Source organism: Abrus precatorius, unplaced genomic scaffold (genome assembly GCF_003935025.1).
Source record: "Abrus precatorius isolate BTA unplaced genomic scaffold, Abrus_2018 Scaffold7, whole genome shotgun sequence".
NCBI lineage: Eukaryota > Viridiplantae > Streptophyta > Magnoliopsida > Fabales > Fabaceae > Abrus > Abrus precatorius.
The window spans coordinates 9,581,386-9,603,609 of NW_020874417.1; positions in this window are offsets into that span (position 1 = coordinate 9,581,386).

Here is a 22,224-nt window from a genome sequence, read left to right on the forward strand (position 1 = left end):
GAGCTCCTTGGCTTGTCTTGAGAGGTTGAGAAGATGAGAAATTTTGAAGGGATTTAGGGAGAGAGGGTCTCGGTTTCTTTGAAGAAAATGGAGAGAATAGGAACTTGAAAGAATTTTGAGAGAAAGAGTAGGAGGCTCACGATTTTTAGAGTGAAAAAAGAGAGGAAATAAGGTAGCTTGACCTATTTATATGAAGTGTTCAATTTTCCTTTGCCAAATGTAACTTTATGCTCACGGTTTGGGCTTGTGGGACAAGATTCAAATGCCAAAACTGCACAAAATTGATTTGAAGCAATTTAGAAGTGAAATTTGGTGAAAAACTTGAGTAACAAGGGTGCCATGGTTTTTGTGCATGAATAGTGAATTCTTTTTGCAAACTTGCAAGTTAAGTAAATACAATTTGGCAAGCAAAATGCATGGAGGAATATGGAGGCTACATGCACACGGTTTTGGAGTAGAATATTCCAAGAATTGCACAAATTTCCAAAGGCTAGATTCTAGGCAGCAAATGCATGCAATGCAATTGGCCGACGAGGAATTTGATGTGATGAGATTGACTTTTGAAGGGACATTTGACATGGTGCAAATTTCAAGAAAAGCATTTAATTAAAGTAATCATGATGCTGGCCTTTTACAAGCCAAGACAAGAAAGTTCTGGAATAATTATGTCTACAAATCGGGAGGCAAGAATCTTTTGCATGAAATTCTAGTGGCCGATACTAGATTTGGAAATCTTTACAGTAATGATTACTAGATTTTGTGAGATTCCGTGCAGAATTTTGACAGCTAAGGAATGACTACAAAATCTTAGTAATGATTACAAAATCTCACGTTTTTCAAGGCAGATAATTTTGATTTGACAATTTAAATAAGATAAAATTTAACTTTTCCAGATAAAATTATCAGGGGTATTGCGGACAGTACAGCTGAACATACTCAAAGAAATCCTTGGACGATATTGAAACCATATATTGCATGCAGTTATCCTAAAATGCCGAACTTAGAAATAAATCAATATTCTATCAAAATAAAATAATTTAACCTCTATCTAATTATTCTGATACTAAAGAACCAGAATAAGCAAGTAAGTACGATTCAAGGGTCGCTAGCTAAATCAGGAGAATCGGGGCGTTACAACCAGCGTCTGCCTAGGTTGTTGCAACAGTTGGAGATCCTTGAGTGGAAATGGGATAGTATCTCAATGGACTTTGTTTCTGGGTTGCCCAAGACTAGGAAAACCCATGATGTCATCTGGGTGATAATAGATCAGTTAACCAAGGCTGCACACTTTCTCCCGATCAACGTGAAGTATAAATTAGAGAGACTAGCGGAGTTGTATGTGCGGGAGATAGTCAGGCTGCATGGAGTGCCGATTAGTGTGGTGTCAGATAAAGATTCAAGGTTTACCTCGAGGTTTTGGGAGAGTCTGCAAAGGGCGTTGGGGACTAAGTTGAGACTGAGCTCAGCTTATCACCCACAGACTGACAGTCAGACTGAACGGACCATCCAATCTCTGGAGGATTTGCTGAGGGCCTGTGTACTTGAGCAGCAGGGAACTTGGGAAGAGTGTCTACTGCTGGTGGAATTCACATATAACAACAATTACCACGCCAGCATTGGAATGGCATCGTTTGAGGCCTTACATGGGTGAAAGTGCAGAACCCTCCCCCCCCCCCCGTTATGTTGGTCTGAGACTGGAGAGGCGTCCCTGTGTGCGCCAGATATGGTCCAAAGGCAGAATGAGCAAATCAAAATGGTCAAAGAGAAAATGAAGGTTGTCTAAGATTGACAAAAGAGTTATCATGATAGGAGGTGAAAGTCGTTGGAGTTTCAGGTGGGAGACCATGTGTTTGTGAAGGTCTCACCTATACCGGAGTTGGGAGAGCTTTGAAATCCTAAAAGCTATCCCCTAAGTTCATTGGGTCATTCGAAGTGCTAAGTAGAATTGGTCCTGTTGCTTATCGGATTGCGTTGCCTCCGAACCTCTCAAATTTACATCCAGTGTTCCATGTGTTGCAGCTTAGGCAATATATGTCAGATCCTTCCCATGTGATTGATCTCGACCCGGTTCAAATGAGAGAAAACTTATCTTATGATGTGTACTCAGTGAGAATTGGTGATCACCACATTAAACAGCTGAGGAGTAAAGAGATCTTGTTGGTGAAGGTAATATGGAGCTCAAGTGATAAAGGCGATGCCACATGGGAAATTGAGAGTAGAATGAAGGAATTGTATCCCGGGTTGTTTTTGTAACTAAGTATGTTTAGTTGAATTTCAGGGACAAAATTCCTTAAAGGTGAAGAGAGTTGTAACGCCCCAAATTTTGATAATATTAATCATTATTGTTGATGTAGATAGATATGTGAGTATTTATATGAAAATGAATGTTGGAATATGCACTCGAGTACGAAATGATGGAATGCGAATGGCATTTTAATGTGTGGTAGTAATGTATGAGTATATATGTACATGTATGTGAATGAATACGAGAATGTTATACGGGTATGACTGGACTGAGCTGGAAAGAATAGGCTAAGTAGCTGGTGTAGAGTATTCTCGCTGCAGCGAGAAGATCCTCGCTGTAGTGAGAGTGCCCTGAGAAAAAGAGGGCTAAACTGTCGCCTTCTCGTTGTTGCGAGAGAGCGACAGTGGGGACTGCATTTCTGGGTGTAGACTCATTGTAGCAAAAAGGTCTCACTGTAGTGAGATTATGCAAAAATCAGGGTGCAGTTTTGTCTGAGATTTTCGCTGTGGCGACAGAGGGCGTCGCTGTAGTGAGAGATGCCTCGCTGTTGTAGTGAAAGTGTCGCGATCTGAGGGGTTTTAAAAGAAGGCTTAGGGATTTGAAGGTTATTTCTCAAATCCTCTCCCTAATCCCTTCGAATCTCTTGACCTCAAACCCCTTTCCCACCGATTGATTGCCTCCAAAGCCGTTCGTGAGTAAGATTGGAGCTCGGGTTCATGTGGGGAACGCTTGGAGGTGAGTTTTAATGGTTAAGGTTTCATTTTTCCTCCCCTTTCTCTGTTTTGGGGTGATTACGGGGGTTCTCATGAAATTAACCATGTCGCTGGTATAAATACTGTGAAGAGGGGCGAGTAATCGCCAGTGTAATGTGCTATGAACGCCGGTGGAATATGTTGTGAATCATGAGTATGAACTGTTGTAGGTGCAGTAAGTGCATCAGTATTTTAATTGAAACGAATTGTATTGAAATGCTGCTTGTGAATGTACTATCTACTTGCTGAATATATTTAAATGGTTTGAAGGTGAGACTCTATGTTTGATTGTATTTGGTAACGTAAAGTACTCATCCTTACATTCATTTTTCAGGTAGTCAAGACGATCAGCACTGAGCACAGTTAAGAGACGAATGAACTGCTATAGGGCTTAGGATAATATTTTGAAATTTTTTATATTTGAACTAGCCCTGTGATAGTTATTTGATATGAACTTGTAATCCTTTCTCGTTTTTTTTGAAATATTTTATGAAAATTTATTATTCGAATTTTGCGAAATTGTTATCTATTTGAAATTAAATTTAAGGTGTTACACAACGTGCATAGTAATAGGCCCCTTAGCAAAGTATAGTCAAGAGCGTTAGTCAAGAAATGAGTATGAGACCATGTGACACATTCACTCTCAATAGATTGCATACGCACACACATGTCATTAACCACCCTACATTTCTTCTAGACTTCCAAAATCAGCCTCATCTCATATACCCCAAAGTATCTCTAGCAACTATTCACACTAATCTCTTCCATCATATTTACTAGTAATATACATTCTTCCATCTCTTTCATATCATTCAATTAAATGAATCGTGCTTAAGATCACACACATCTAGACTTAGTCCAAGTCACATATACATAAAAATACATTTTATCATTCAAGAACAATCAAACACTTTTCGTTAATCTTATACAAACAACCAAAATCTCATTTAAACATATATTCATAAGACAAAGAAATACACCATCATACTTTCATGATCACAAAATGTATACCATGTTCTAAGCCCTCCTCGATGATAAGATTTGCTAGAAGATTTATGGAAGATATTGTCAAAAAGATTAAGCTTTTTCTATATATTAAAAAAATAAAGCACTTTTGAGAAAAGAGAAAATGGAGAATAGGAAGGAGATTGGAAGACTAAGCTCTGTGAAACTTACTTAAGGTTGAATGGAACAAAAGTTCAAGTTCAGACTCAGAAAGGATTTGAGGTTCATATGAGTTTTCTCTAAGAAAAGGAAGTGAGAGGACAGAGAGAAAAATGAGAGAAGTTCTCTTGGCTTGTAATGCAAGTTTAGAACACTTAATTTCCTTAAATACTCTTTTTAGCTTGTGACTTCTCGCTTGAGTGAGTAGACTCTTGCTTGAGCGAAATCCATTCTCACGTTTGGGATGATCCATACTTATGAAAGATGTGCAGTGACAAGATTATTAGACGATGTGTGCCTGAATCTGAGTTCCAGTCTGTGCTTAGATTTTGTCATTCCTTGGCTTGTGGTGGACACTTTGAACCTCAACGTACAGCCTGGAAGATTTTAGATTCTAGACTATATTGACCTACAATGTTCCGGGATGCATACAACTTTTGTAAGACATGCGAGCAATGCCAAAGGACTGGAAACATCTCGCATCGGAATGAGATGCCCCAACTACCTATTTTTTTCTGTGAGGTGTTTGATGTATGGGGCATAGATTTTATGGGTTCCTTTCCTGTTTCATTTGGCTATACCTATATTTTGTTAGCAGTAGACTATGTCTCCAAGTGGGTAGAGGCAAAAGTCACTCGTACTGATGATGCTCGTGTTGTTGTAGATTTTGTGAAGTTATATATTTTCTGTAGATTTGGATTTCCCAAAGCATTAATAAGTGACCAGGGATCACACTTTCACAATCGCACAATGGCTGCCTTACTTCGGAAGTTTGGGGTTATGCATAAAGTTTTTACACCATACCACCCTCAAACTAACGGACAAGTGGAGATCTCTAATCAGGAAATAAAGCAAATCCTAAATAAGACTGTCCAATCCAACAGAAAGAATTGGAGTCTACGCTTGGAGGAAGCTTTGTGGGCTTACAGAACCGCCTATAAAACACCCATAGAAATGTCTCCTTATCGGGTTGTTTTTGACAAGACATGTCATCTACTAGTAGAAGTGGAGCTTAAGGCATTATGGGCGATCAAGCAATGTAACCTAGATATAGAGAAGCATATGAGAACACCAACATCTACAAAGAGCACACCAAGGCTTTTCATGATAAACTAATAGGGCGTAAAGAGTTCCACATTAGTGACAAAGTCCTTTTATATAATTCTAGACTTAAGTTGATGCTCAGTAAATTGAGATCTAGATGGGATGGTCCCTTTTTTGTTATTAACGTTTTTCCTTATGGTGTTTCTTCAACTTCAAGATATAGGATCACAAAGAAGCTTCAAAGTTAATGGGCATCGACTCAAGGTATTTTATGAGGGCTTGAAGGAACATGAATAAGAGGTGGTCACTTTTGAATTGGCCATCTACCTTGATTTATAGAGAGTTTTCTTATCACTCTCTCATTTATTGAATTGTCCTTATGCTTATTGTATTTTCCATTGAAGACAATGTTAATTTCAAGTGGGGGAGTACTATGTTTTTGGTGTGTACTTAGTCTAATTAAGTGACTATTTCATGACTTTGATCGATTGATTGAATCATTCTTCAGTTTGATAGGTGGACTTTGATATCTTGTGTGTTTGATTATTTGTGATAGAATACATACCTTGTGAGATTTTGAGCCATATAGATGACAATATCATGTCATTTTACTTTCCTTCTTTGTGTGATTGCACTCATGGTTGTATGACACTAGAACTTGCCTTGAGCCTTTTTGAGACTATATTTCCATATGCTTGCATTAACATGATAGAGGCATCATTTCTTTCTTGTAAACTACTAACCAAAAAGTCAACCTTGAATTACTTCCATTGTTTAAGCCCCCTTGAGCCTAATTGTCCTATTTCTTGTGATCTTAGCTCATTTCAAGCCAAAGGTGTAAAACAATAAAATGACCTAACCTTAGGGGATACAAGAACTTTAGAATTGTTTTGGGAATGGTCATAGAAATAAGTGTAGGGGAGATTAATTTACAAAATACAAGAGAAAAGAAAAACAGCTACTCAAAAAAAAAAAAAAAAGAAGGAGAAATAAAGAAAAAGAAAAAGAAAAAGTAAGCAATAAAAATGAAAATAAGCATTGGATGGCTAGCAAAAGTAAAAGAGGATTATTTTTGGATTGTATTACATTATCTTTGTTTAGGGAATTTACTTTCATGCTTACTTTCTTTGGATTCATTCCTCATTATTCTTATATCCTCTTTGATTTTAGCTTGATTACCGTTGTAATTTTTTCACCTTTACTATGCCTCTTTATAACCTAGAAAAGTTCTCTTGATTTTTGTGTGTATGTGTGGATTCTAGTGGAGAAGTAGGCAATGGGCAAGCTTATGGATGATCATGTTTCATGTTGTGCATTTTGAGTGACACACTTTACCTTATACACTTAAGTGATTGAGAGTATATCGTGTGAGGATTCTATCTCTTATGGTTCATTCACTTGATTTGATAAGCTTATTTGTCAATTTGAAGTGTGAGGATTGATTTCCATTCTAGCCATGATATTTGAACTTGATGCGCTTTGTACATAACCTATTTTATTTTAGGTCCCCTATAGTTTGATTTTGTAATTTGCCCCGAAGGACAAAATCTTAAGTGCTGGAGAATTTGATGTAACATATTTTATGTTTACATTTAATATTTTATTTTGATTAATAAACACTTTTCATATGCTTTATTTTTATAGTTTTTACCATTTTTCTACTTATTTGAATAAATTGGGCTTATTACAAATAAAGCTTTAATTTTGTATTTTCAGTTATTCTGACATCTGACTACTCTTTTGGCCATAACTTTTTCTATAGATATCATTTTTGACTGATTCTAGTTGCATTGGATTCTAAACATCTAGGGCTTCAAAATACATATATGGATCGCTGGATTTGCAGTTTTTTTTTAATTTTTTATGATTTTTTGAAGTTGAGGCAGATTTACTGAATATTATTGCGGGATTGCATTTGGACTCTTGTTATTTAATAATTGTATTTGGGCTTTTAGATATTATTGAGGCCCACATTTTGGCCACTTAATTTACACTAATCAAAATTTATAAATAGACTAATAAGGTTTTGAATTAGGAGAAGTGATTAGACACATTGAACTTTTGAAACTTGGCCAAAATAAGAATCTTTGTTTACTTTCTCTCGAACTCTCTCGTTCTTTTCTCATTCTTGTGTGAGTAAAGCGTTTCAATGGAAGGCTAAACCTCTCGTTCAATCTGTGAAATCCAAACACTGTAATTCTGACTTGAGTTCTACGCTAATTGCTTCGAGTTTGTTCTCTTTTTTTCTCTAATCTCAAAATTGTTTATTCCGATCATGATTGACTTTTTTATTATTAGATTTTAAATTAGGACTCAATTGATGCTCTAATTTGATAATTAATGCGAATTAGATTAAATAATTATTTGATTTAATTCGTAACTGTATTCAATTAGGTTATTCGATTAAATTAATAACTAAATTGGATGATTGTTCAAATGTAGATTTAAATCTTTAGATACTGTGATAGTCAAAATTACACGTAATTGATATTCTGTGGATTGATATTTCTTAATTCAATTTTTATTCACTTTAATTCTATTCGTAATTTAATTTGATTAATTGTAATTTTTAAACCCCAAAAACCTTATTTGCATTTTTTTAAAACAAAACCTAAAATTAAATTTGACTCAGAATGTATCTTCATAAATCGACTTAGATTTGACTTTATACTACAAAATTTTTAAAAAAAACTTATTATTTTGACAGGAATTCGACAATCGCCTATCAATAAGTGGTCAAAAATTACAACCAACAAAATTTTACAAAGTGTAAGCTTTCTCAATTTTCATAATCAAATCAACAAGGTAACTTTCTTAATTTAGAATTTGTCCTAGCACAATTTATACAAACCAAACCAACAAATTTTAAAAACTCTAAAGCTTCAATTAAAAATTTAATAAATAAATAAATTGGACGCCTATCTAAACATTTTGTTGTGAAACTTGTAGGAAACTTTGCTAGAAATACATTAATAAATTCGAAGGAACAATGTAATATTATCGTTATTAGAAGTTAAAAGCAGTTGAATCATAAGAAGAAAAAAGAATAGAGGAAACAAAATATATATATATATATATATATATATATATATATATATGAACTTGAGACAAAAGGTGAAAAAAATACATAAGAATAAACATAAAAGGATTCTATTCCAACAAAGAAAACATAAAAAAATGACGTGAAAGGAAAGGATGACAAAGAAAAAAATCTTTGATAAACTATGCAAGGCAAAGTCAATCTCACCTTATACAAATCTACTATTTTTGCAAAGATTTTACAATTTTTTTTGTAGAAATTCTTAAAAAATGTCAATCTTATGTAAAATTTATGAGAAGGTGCAAATATCACTCTTATATCATTATTCATCATGAGAAAATTAAGAATTCAAAATGTTCAAACCACTAAATTATCTCTTGAGTTGACGACTAAATATATAAGGATTCTATATTATATGGTAGAATATTTACTAATCAAAATTGATAAATTATTTTTTCTGCAAATTATGTAATATTAAATATGAAGAAAGATATTAAAATAAAACATTTCATTCCTTGCTCATGTGACTCTTAAAAAAGTAATTATTAAAATTATATTCAAATTCACTTTTCTTTTTAACTTTAAAGTTGTGAATTTATTTTTATTTATCTTAAATCTTCATTGATGTCCATTTTCTAACCTTTCATATTTATCCAATTGATATATAACAAGTTAAGTACGCATTTAACAACTGTGTAAAAACCTTTATTAAGTTAGTGAGGTGTGATAAATTATTTACCAACTCAGATATTAAAATTAAATTTTTATTAAATCAAGGATGAAATTAAAAAATAAAAATTAAATATTTTTTATTAATCAGAACCAAAAATTTACTTTAGTGAAGCATTTATATTGATAATATTTCATATTATTAAAATATACCCTAATTTTAATTAATAAATAATTAAAAAATAAAGTTAAAAACGGGAGTGATATAATAATTTACTGAACATGGTAATTTGTAGGTTAGGTACCACTCTACAGTGTACGTGAACAACCTCGAGGTCAAAAAATATATATAAGTCAATTTAGCTTTTCTACCTGTTCGAACAGAACAAGTGGAAACGGGAATTCTATATTTCAAGTGAACTCACGTGAGTGGGTACTTTTGAATATATTCTCACTGTCGCTTTAAGGTGCGCAATTTGTATTTTGTTCAGCATATAAGCTTGGTTTGTCACTTGAAAATAAATGTTTTTATTATATTTTTAAATTTGAGAAATATTATATATTTTATTTAAATTATTAATTATAATTTTGTTAATATTTTAAAGATTAAAAAGTATTTATATTATTTAATAAACTATTATTTTTACTGTCTATTAATATAAAATTATTTTGAATTAAATACATTTTATTTTATTATAAATTTTGTTAAGCAATATTTTAAAAATAATGATTAAAAATAAATAAATAAAATAATATTTTATAAAAAGATTTATTATGATGCGCCAGAACTCAGAATTATAAAAAGAAAACTATATTGTCATGCTTTCAATAAAATTTACAAGAATAATTCAAAATTCTCTTATCTTTTATTCTTGTAAAAAATTGTGATTATTAAATAGAAAAATTATTTGATATATTTTATATTCTTAGGATAATAAATATATAAATTTTTTTATTTAATATTTATTTTATGAAATGAAAAATTTAAAAACAAAGGAATATAATAAGGTTCAAATTCATACAAGGCAAGTTAATTACTACAATTGAGTCTAGAAGTTCATCGAAATTTAACTATTATAATTTTATCTTTTCAAACTTTAATAACATACCAACATGGTAAGTTAACTACTCTAAGGATATTTCCTGCAACATTTTTGTAATTTAGATAGCGCGTTTCTTGTAAGCAATTAAAAAATATTCTTAAAACATGTGTTTTAAAAAATATGAATATTTTTATTGTGACAGTTGTAAAATCATTTTTAAAGCACACAATAATTAACACAGTTTTAATTATTGACAATTTTTAATCTGTTCTTAAAACATACAATAAGGAAAAATTTTATATTATTTTTCATTTAATAAATTAGAAAAATTTATAACCATAAAAGTGGAAAATTAAAAAAAAAGGTTAATTTATGATTATCTAATATGTTGTCTGCCACTAATTTACAAGGGGCATGAAAGCAGTTCATACTTTTTGATGAGGGAAGTTTTGGGTAGATAAGCAGCTTAGCTTAGCTTAGCTCAGAGGATGAATATCCATAGCATAGGCTTTTGAATGTGGTTAGACAAAGCAGTACAATCATAGAGACATAGATGGCCCTCCTTTGCCCCCACACAGATCAATACCATCATCAAACTGCTATTCATATGCTCCACTCTTTTCCCAAACTCTCCGACTAATTGCAATTGCTATATCCATAAAGTGTTGTCTCCACAATCATCACCCCAACTTATCTGGACTTCCTTGCTACATCACTCACTCACTCATCTACCCTCTAAAATATTCAAGTATAGTACAACTTGTCATTTTTGTAAAGCAAAATCCTAAAAACAATGTGCATGCATGCATAACCTTCATCCAACACATCATTTAATACCTTAGGTTCCTTCCCCTGTTGGAGGAATTAAGAAATCACAATATTATGGTACCTTTGCCTTGTCTTTTCGTTTGCTTCACTTTGGGTTTGGCTATGCAGAGGTAGTAATAAAGAAATTTTATAAATATTAAAAAAAAAAGAGAGAGAGAATTTGGATTCATGAGACGGTGCTTACTATTAGCCAATGTCTGACTTTTCCTATTCAGTGGTATAATAATGGCAGATGCGTGTGTCTCTTTGTCTGGGTCTCTCATCCCAGCCACGCGTGCGCTTAACTGACTGAAAGAGATGATTGCAGTGAATTGTCATTGAAATTATTGGATCAAAGCTTCATACAAAAGAGATTAAACAACAGATCCAAAGTTGGAAGATAGGGGGAAATAGAATCATAAATCGATGCAGATTGGTTTTACTTCAATAAAGTATTGGTCATGTATGTATGTTTGAGAAAATGAGAGAAACATTCCCAAGTTATTTATAAAAATATGTTAATACTTTTAAAATTTGGTCACCTAATTTAAATTCGTATTAATTAGTTAAAAATTAATCTTTTTAAATTTATTTTATCATTAAATTGGCTCTTATGGTTTGTTTTTTATGAAATAAAAATAAAGGTAGGAAAAGAAAAATAAGAAATATGATAAAAATCTCCAGTTTGGAGGATACATGGAAAGGGAAGGAATTTTTGGGTCTCACCGCAAAAAAGATTCTTCTAACAGTAACGAAGAAGAAGGATCCCTACATGTGGTTTATTTTTTTTATTTTAAAAAATATTAAAACAATGTAGAAAATTGTAAAAAATATTTTTACTAAAAATATTGTATTAAAAAATTAAATTATTTTTAATTTTTAAAAATATTTTTTATTATAATTCAATTATTTTTTCACACTTTTTTTACTGATCCAAACAAGAGAAATAACTTTTTATCATTTTTTTTTTATTTAAACTTATTTATACATTAAAAATTTCCTATTCAATTGTTTTTCATCCTCCTATTTTTTTTCTCTCTATTTCACCTCTCATCCAAATGGCTTCTAAAAGATTTAAAATGTCATTAAATTTTTTTTATATTTTTAAATTTAGATAAATATATAACACTTTGTTTTGGAGCTGCATATTGGGTGGAAAGAGACAGAAAAATAAAATTTTATTTGATAATAACTCTTTTTGAAGTTTTTAAAAAAGAGAAGATTTTATAAGATTTTTAAATTCGTTTTTTAATTTTATATTTTTAAGTTTTTCTAATTTAAATTTTTTTATTAACTATTATTCCTTCTCGCTCTTCTCTTATGCTTTAAATTATTAATTTTTCTTTCTCTTTAAACTTCTAAATAAAACCTAAAAACTTAATATGATTATTAAGTTTTTGAATAACCAATATAAGATAAATTTTAAATTTGGTTTATAAGTTTAGAAGAAGAAAGAATAAAGGAGTTTGAATAGTGAGAAAAAAGAGAAGAAAGAAGGAGAAAGGAAGACTAATAAAAAAATTAAATTAAAAAACTTTAAAATACAAATTTAAGAGAATTTTAAAAAATTTATAAATGTTTTTCCTCTTGTTTAAAATTTCTCGAACAAAAATTATGATAAAATAAAGTTTCATTTTTTTCAAAATTAAACTTTCAAACAAAATTTGAAAACACTTAAAACGAAGATTTTAATTTAAAATATGGAAATAAAAATAGCGTTGTATTGAAGAGATAATTAATAAAATAGAAAATAGAGAAAGTGTGGTGAACATAGGGTCACATGCTTTTCCTGTGCTATTTACTGTGCAAGCTTGAAATATATATAAAACTATTACAGACACCCACATATTGAATGCTTTCTTGCAGTTCAGTTGCAGAGTCGAGACAAATGCCAAAAGCCAACTTCGATTATTGTGTTTGAAGCTGAACTGCCCAAGTGCTGTCTTGGTCCTCCCCCTTTTCTTTCATTTTCATTTTGAGTTCCACTTCATAAATCGTTTTTTCAATTCAGCTTATTTTCTCCATATTTTCAATGAGACACATGAAAGTAACACATGTTTCAAAAGATAATTACATCATTTCAATACCCAAAATAACAACTATCAAAGAATATATTGACTAATTTCAACTCACAAATCATCTTGCAAATTTTATTTATTCAAGACTTTTGAAAATAATATTTCAATTAAGATTTACTTCAATACGGAGAAGCCGATTAAAAGGATAAATTGCATAAGTACTATATGACTCTTGTTTTTCAATCAAAGTTAGAATAATTAGAGGCCTCGTCTTGTAGAAAAATATTTTTATCTCTTTTTTTCTTTCATTTTCATCGAGTATATATAATGAGATTAAAGTTTAAATCAACAAAAAGTTATTATTTTACGAAATTTATTAGTATTCTAATTTATTCTCTAAGAAGGAATGTTATGTTTGGAGAAAATCTGTCATTAAACCTATAAACATAAAAAAAATGGAAATAAAATTTAAATTCAAAGTAGTTTCCTGTGAGAAAAACCGAGCTCAAGTTATATTAGTTTATGCTATTATAAAAATATGTTATGATTTCCATGCATTCCTTTGAATTCTAGAGCCAAAGAAAACCGACAGTACATTTCAGGTTGTCCTATTCTTATGTTAATATTCCAAAGTAATTTCAATATGATCAGCTAAAAATATATGTTAAGGAGTAAGTCTTGAAAATATCTAAACTATTACTATATTAGTCTTTTAATTTTTTTATTTTTAATTGGTATATTTTATTTACTACTTTAGTCCTTCTTAAATATTTTTAAATGCTAATTTATTGATAAAGTCTTTAAAGTACTAAAGTGCTAGCAATTTAAAGCATTAAAATTTTAATTTGATAGCTCAAATCTTTATGTAATCTACTTAATGACACTTTATATTTAGAAGACATATTTGATTCTCTTAATAATATCTAAATTGGATTGATGTCTTAGTATATTTTGCTTACATGACTGGTAAAATATTTAATTAAGCCTAAAACTATGTTGATCATCACAAAATAAAAATTGGAAAGAAATTAATGTGTTTTAGATTCTTTAAATTGAGATTAAAAGAAAAGAAATTAAAGCCAAAAAAGTTAATTAAGTTTTATTCCTACCTATTTAGTTAAATAGTGAAGTGAGAAGAACGAGAATGAATAAGTAATATCATATACTTTATTATCTTTAATAAAACTATAAAAGTCAAGAAAATTCCACGTCGCTGTATGATAGTTAAATAAATGAGTTAAATCATTTTAAAAGTGAAACAATATTTTAGGGCCCATCTAAGAACTGCAAGCTTTTAATTTTTAAATAAAAAATCTAAAATAAAATGCTTATAAAAAATAAAACTGGATTGATTAACTTATTTTAAAAATTATATTTAAATTTTTAATTTTTAATTATACAATAAACTCATTTATTTCCTCCCATCTCCCTTGAAACATGCAACTACCATAACTACATTATCATCACATATAATTTTAATTATAACTGCTATTTTTGTTTTTACTTAACACTAATATTATTGTCATCATACGTAAGTATTATTATTATTAAAATTTTGTTAATCCTAATTCTTAGAGCAGGGTTTAAGCATTTATAAATAGAAAATTTTTATAAAAAATATATATAATTATTGTATTAAAATTATAAAAATATAATAAATACTTCTTTTTTTAATAAAATTTTATTATTATTAGCTGTTTATTCTTAACTTTAAGAGCTGAAATCAATAAAATCCTTATTTATATTATCATTATATTTAAAATCGTTATCATTATATTTATATCACCTTTGACGATGATGTACCATCAATATTGTATTCATATTGACAATTAACTATAATCACCACTACCATGTATACTACAGTCATCGTAAGCCTAACCTCTATTAGTTCCAATAATGCAAACACCTCTATAATCACCATCACTTCCAACAGGTTACTGCCACCGGTCAACCAACTTTATCATCAAATAGGCTCAAATAATTATTTAGTAATTTAGAGTTAAAATTTTATATAAAAAATTAAAATAAAAAATCACAAAAGATTAAAACTAAAATTACAAAAGTAAAAATTTTAGTTTTTAAAATTTTAAACTTAAAGATGACAATTTATAAATCTCTTAAAATTTAAGTTTTCTCTCGAAGAGGAGAAATGACTTCTTCTTTTTTTTTGAGTGATCAATCGTTTGCTTCTTTGTTTTTCGTACGCAACATACAAGAAAAAAATGTTATGTTGTCCTTGTTTTCTCTTGAAATAAAGGGTAAATACTTATTTGCGTGCGTTGAATGATATATTCACAACAATTTGATCAAGAATATGTGATTTTTACAACAAACACATCTTTGATTTACGAATGCACCACTATTTCTTTAATAGTATACGGTCGAGAAACCCACTGAGTAGTATATATCCGGGGAATTTTGGTGAAGGAAAAGGAAAAGAGCTGTGGACACCACTTTTGGACAAGTCTATAGCTAGCAATAGCATGGTAATATAGTTTACCAACACTAATTATGCACCAAGGCATAGGAGCACTTACACATCAGCATTGATCGATCATACCCTATTCAAATTGCAAACCATTTTCTGCGGAGAATAATTGAAAGAGAATAGGTGTGGCAGTGGGAAAACCACATCTTTTGCTTTGGTGAGAAGAAAAGAAGAGAAGCGTAAAAAAGTAGGATATAAGAAGATATTTTGATTATATGCTTTCAACTTGTGTTACTACTTTGGGTGACCAGCCAAGGACAAGGTGTAAATACCAAACCAAAGATATGGAAAATGCCTATCTATCAGAGGATACATAATTAGGTCATTCAGCGCCATGTCTGCTTCTGTATTATCTCTAGCTAGCTATCTATACATGGAAACCACAAATGAAAAATTAGTTATATTAAATCATTTTAATAAATCAAGTTCAAATTTCTTTTACTGAAAAAGACAAGACGTAGAACATCTTTATTACAACTCTAAGGACATTAGGATACTCATACTAAAAACATAGTAAAATTATGCAAAGAAAAACCTAGCAAGCATCGTAATAATGGGAATGCAACAAACGTCCACTAGTAAAGATATAATACGTCATTTATCATATCTTTACCTTTCAGTAACATACAATTATACGTATGTGATAAGTCGTCAGAAAGAATCATGACTTCATTGAATTATCGTGTCTTATGAAATCCCCCACGAAGAGAATAGGGTTATTCATAAATCAAGTTCAACTGCAGAATTGAATTAAAATATTTATAATCGATTAAATCGAAAACTACAAAAATCACTTAACTTAATTTAATTAGCCTCAATTTTTAAATCTTACAGTGAAAACTAAATCAAACTAAAACCGAACTGTAATTCTTTTTTTATATATATTTTTCTATTTTATTATACACATGTACATAATAAGAATTAAATTTGAATAAGGAAATATTTACGAATATGACTATACGTGTTTCAATATTTATATAGTTGGATACTGGAGACGAGAGCTTTTCAACTTAATGACTTGAATATAATAACCTTAAACAATTCTTTAACATCCTAATTCTAATTAAGAACATTATTTATACACAAATCAAGACCTATTATAAGATTTAGTGTATTTTAAATTAATGAATAGAGTAAATTTGATGTACTAAAATCTTACATAAGCAATGCAGTGAAATTGTCCCTTGATTTTTGTTTTTAAGAAATTACAAAATCAAATTAACTGATCCAAATTGAACAAGGATTGGTTTATTTAAAATTTTATTTACAAGACGATTAATTTTAAAAATACTAAAATTCAGTTTATATATATATATATCTACTTTTTATAAATATATTAAAATTTGATTTTAGCCCCAGAAAAAAAAATATTCGGAAAGGTCCCTGTTCTATTAAAGAAAAAATCTGGGTTAAATTATTAACTAATTTTAGTTAAATGTTGTATTAATTAGCAGTGATCTAATTAAGTTACTATATTTTGCCGCGCATATCTAGTCATTCGACATGCATCATGCTCCTATTGACCTTTTTTACGCCTTTATCTTCTTCCTTCCATCCAAGTCCTTTCTTTTTCTTCTTAATTTTCTCTGCTCCCAAGCCTACCTTTTGAGCTCCATCCCCTCTTACTGTAGTTAAATAAGAAAAGAAATGCTTATAATATATTCTTTAATATAATTTTTAATTATTAATGAAAATTTATTAAAAAATATAAAAATAAAAGTATTAATTTATAAAAGAATCTATATAAACTTTAATAAATTTAATCAATGCTTAAAAGTGTGTTGAATTATTAGCATTTCTTTGTAATATGCACTGCGTGCTCATTCATCCACGGCCCCTCATTAATAGACAACCTTTTAAATGCCTACTTCAACCTCCTCTAGAATCTCATCGCACTCCATCTTAGTAGGCATTCAAGGGGTCGTAGAGAAGGACAAAAGATAAGAGTGGGCTGGGGTGGAACTACGTTGATTTAAAGTCCCCTCCCCAAAATATTCTTTGATATATATAGATAGAGGACAAAAGACTATCAAAATTTAGGATGAATGATGGAAAAAGTTTATTAAACCAAATATTAAAAAAACTAATTGAGTAATATAGTTAGTAACTTCTAATTTCAAACAGTAATTTGGTAGCTAAAATCTTTTAGGTTGTGAGGTCATAATATTTTTTATAATAATATGTATTTTAGTGTAATTTTACTATGTCAAAAAAAGATTTAATAGCAGTAATGTTTAAGTGTTTGTATAACTAAATGTTATAAAATACTATGATATAACGTATTAAAGTGTTTCTGTATTGTAATAAATAATAATATTTATAGTGTTTAATAGTTTTAAACATTTTAAAATAAGTGTAAAGTATATTAGAATGTTTCAACTGAGTGAACAAATTCTCATTTTATTCAAGCTCTAACTCTTTTACAAACTTCCATTTTATTTTATTTGTAACTGTGTATAAGATTAAAGGAAAAGAAGATCGCACATAAAAAATATAAGACACTTGTTTTTATTTTTCTTTCTCTCATTTTCTCTTTCACTTTTGTTTATATTACTACTTTTGTTGGGTTTGACTTTAAGTTGTGATAAACTTTTGAAAAATTCATATAAATATCTTAATTTTTAATATCAAGTTTGTACGTTTTAGGCAATTACAATTTACAAAGTCTCATCCATATAAAATTATTATTATAAAATGGTATTTTCAAACTCTAGTTACGTTGTTAAGGCTTTGTAATTATAAAAGTACTTATTTCATAGAGTATGAACTTTGATAAAAACAAATTTAATTATTATTAGATATATTTGTGTTTTTAGTTTGTGATGTCACTATCTCAAGTAATAAGTTATTACTGTGCTTCTATTAAAAAAGTGCTATAATATATTCAGTCTATTACAATGTTTATTTGATTAATTGTTGTAAATAAACACATTATCATAACGTTTTTGTCTAAAAAAGTGTTGTAATAGATAATATTTTTATAACATATACAATTTTCTTGTATAATAATTGCTATAGTAATTTGCAGGCATTTTTGGTTTGCAAATATATATATATATATATATGAGGCTAAAATTAAATAAAAAACTAACCAATCAAAATATATTTTTATTTAAAAATTGACGTATTTATTATATTAAAGATATAAATTTTTAATTTTAATAAATTATTATGATTAATAGATATTTAAACTCAGTCCTATAAATTGAAGTTAACGTGTTTTATTAATTAATGATGCTACATTGTTTTAATTTTATATTGACGTTTGAAAGACATGTATCTGCTAAAGAAATAAACGCTAGGTAAGAACTAAGATCGAAGTATGCTAAAATTTATCGATGGTAAAAATCCAAAAGTATTATACAAAATTGAATGTAAGAGGAAATTTACTAATATAAAGGGTAATGAATAGTATACTTCCAATACTTTACCGTTACTATAACTATCGTGTAAAGGGTAATATATTGGGAAACATGTTTTCAATTTATGTTTTAATTTGTATTAATTAATCTATGTATTATTATTTAGGTGCTCCATCATATCTCATCATAATTGTGTTTCATCTCTTATCATTCTTGTCCTAATATATTTAAATTTTGATCATGTCTCCTGAGCTGTGATTGAAGTTAAAAACTTTTATCTTGTATATCATCAGTATATTTTTAAAAAAATTAGAATTACTTTTTAAATTATTATTATTATTATTATTATTATTATTATTATTATTATTATTATTTCTACAACTATAAATTAACTATCTTAAAAAAAATAATATTAAGATAAAGGTGATATAGAAAAGGATGAGAAATATTCTAAAAATATGATGGAACAAACAATTAATAATATATGATATAAAAATATTAGATATAATGCTAATCAAGATACAAAATCTTTTCAAGATGATTTTTATACAGATTTAAAGCAAAAAAAGTATTAACTTGTTTAATAAAATTTGGCATCATATGAATTAAAAATATATAAAACAGAATATAAAGCTTCTTTGTAAAATTTAAAACATTCATATGAAGATAATCAAAAAATATCATTTGACATTATTATGAAAATATCATTACAATGATAGAGATGAAATCGAAAATAAAATTTCATATAGGTACTCATACAAATTTTACCTATAAAACTATATTTTAAAATCTTATATAACAAATAAAAAATCATTTAAACTTGTTAGATTGGACAGGTGTTTCCCAAGAGAAAGTCAAAGCTATTATAATGTACTGGCAACTACAAAATTAAAAATAATTTGTACAAATTTTTTAAAAGCATCGTATATAAGGAATAGGCTTTAAGGTGAATATCATATTTGTTCAATAACCGATTATTATAATTGAAAAGTGAATGTAAAATTTAATTTTTTTTTAATTGGATAATAATAGTTTACGAAGTGATCTTGGGTTGACTCCGATTTTATGGAACAATTAAGGCATTTTTTTAATTAACTTGACATTTTTTATTATTATAATAAGGCATTTTTTTAATAATTTTTGGAGAAAAAAGAATTTTTTTAATTTTTAAATTATTTAAAGTATATATTATTCATAAATAAATTATTAATATATATTTATATTATTATACCATTTATATATTTTATTTGGTTTGAAAAATATTTTAATATTTTTACTAATAACTACAAAAATACTATTTGTCAAACTTTATAAATAAATTAATTTTTAAATTTTTAGTTCATCTTATTTTGTTTGAGAATAAAAGTGAAGCAACTATATTTTATTATAATTAACTTTCTTTTCCACCTACTTATTATAATTTCCTAATGTTAAAAAGTCTAATCTATTAACATGATAATCAACAAATTAAGTTATAAATAAAAAAATTTATTGATAATTCAAGATATTTTATATTGGACGAAGTTTCATACCAAATGTTGAAGCAAGTTCTTAAAAAGATAAAATAGTATAAATTTTGATAGATGAAAAATACTCTTATCTTAAATAAATTATTTAAAGTATTTGATTAGTCTGGTTGAATGTTTCAGTATCATATGCTAGATGACAGGAATGTTAGCTATCAAAAGGCAACACGTTTATTAAAATGTAAAAAAAGGCAAAATATTATATTATTAACATATATAATAGGCTATTGACTTATGAATTGTTGTATAAACAAGAAAAACATTTAAATGAGAGTACACTAAAAAGTTGACCAAGCAAAGTTGAAACAAACATCAAGAAGAAAGTTAAAAATGCAATAGGAACTTTTTGTATATTGCACCAAAAAGAAAAGAGAGTTAAAAATAAAATAAAAAATGCTTTCACAAAAGTAATTTTGTGCGTATAATAAACAAGTGAGATGTTTGATGTAAACAATTTTTAGAAACTATAATTAAAAACACTTTCATGTTAAAAGAAAGGAAGTTCCGAAGAACTGCTTTGAAAATACTATCAAATCATTCTTTCACATACTCTTATTCTTTTTGTGTAAATTTTTCTCTGTAAGAAAGTATTGTTTTTAACTTGGAGAGGTAGTGTAGGAAATATTTTAAGTGTAATTTGTTTTTGTTTTCAGAGGCATTATTTAAAAATAATACTTAGAATTGGAGGAGCTATTATAAGAATTTGAGATGTGATATATTTATTATAACATCTATTAATAGTGAAATTCTTAGCACAATGTCAATAAAGGAATATAATCCTTAAATTTGGAAGTGAACAAAGTATAAATATATACTAACACTGCACTTCATAGAATTAAATTTTAATAAAAACAAATTTCACTCTCCCTTCTTCTATTTTCAAACTATTTCACCAAACATGTCTAATTTCTTATTTTAATTTGAAACATATTGGGTTAGTAATCATAAACCAATTGTAGGACAGTGTTAGTGACAAGTTATTGGTCTAACATGAATTATAAATAATTACCTTACATATACTTCTAAAAAGACTTCAATATACGTAAGATATTTATACTTGAGTTTAGTCCCTTGGAGGAGCGGCACAAAATCCCTTTCTGCCATTTAGAAGTTTCTTATAGTTAAAATAGAATATCATGAAATAAGTTTCACATTACTTATGTTTGTAAGGTGTAAAAAATCAAAACTGTACATTGACTTCAGGAGTTAAAAATACTTATATTTGACTTTTTTCTTATATATTTTTTTAAAGTACTGAGATATTCAAATATATCCTTTGGAGAATATAAGTGTATCAAAAGACTGTAGTGTGGTTAAAGTTTAGGATTTAAAGTTATAAATAATTTTTACATGGTATTAATTTTTTATTATCTTTAAGCAATTGTAGTAGGTTTTTTTTTTTCACTTTTAAAGATTTTAGGTTAATTCTTATATTAATATTGTGTTATCCTCGCCAACTAAATGATTAATACTCCAAATCCAACTGCAAATTAAAACAAAGGAGATGAGGAGTTAATTCTATTTTTTTTATAGTGGCATTTAAATTCGAGCAACAAGCAGGTGAATCATGATATAAATCGGGTACGCCAAATGTACTAATGAGTGTTCGCTTCCCCGATTTCTTATATATTAATTACTAATGCCAGTGATCCCTTGGCCCTTTTCTAAGTCAAAATCATGTACTTTAGGGTCTTGAATCTCTGCCGGTAAAACCCTGGAGAAATAAAATTATACTGTTTCTCTCCCAACTCGAAATGAGTTGCAATTTTAAAGCATGGTATTCACCCCTAACACTCAAGGCATGGAATCCTAAATAATATTTGTTTCCAAGAGAGAAAAATCACGAATAAACCCTAAGAAATACGAAGGTTCTACTTTTCAGCGACACTTAAACAACTGTGTATAAACATTGAAGATTGTTGTTTATTATGTAATGCAGAACACTAAGCATTTGATGGCGAAATGAAACTCGAGTTATTACATGGAAAAATGCCACTGCATTATAAAGTGGTGAAAATAAATACACTGATAAATGCGAGATTAAGATATTATTTACACTATTTATA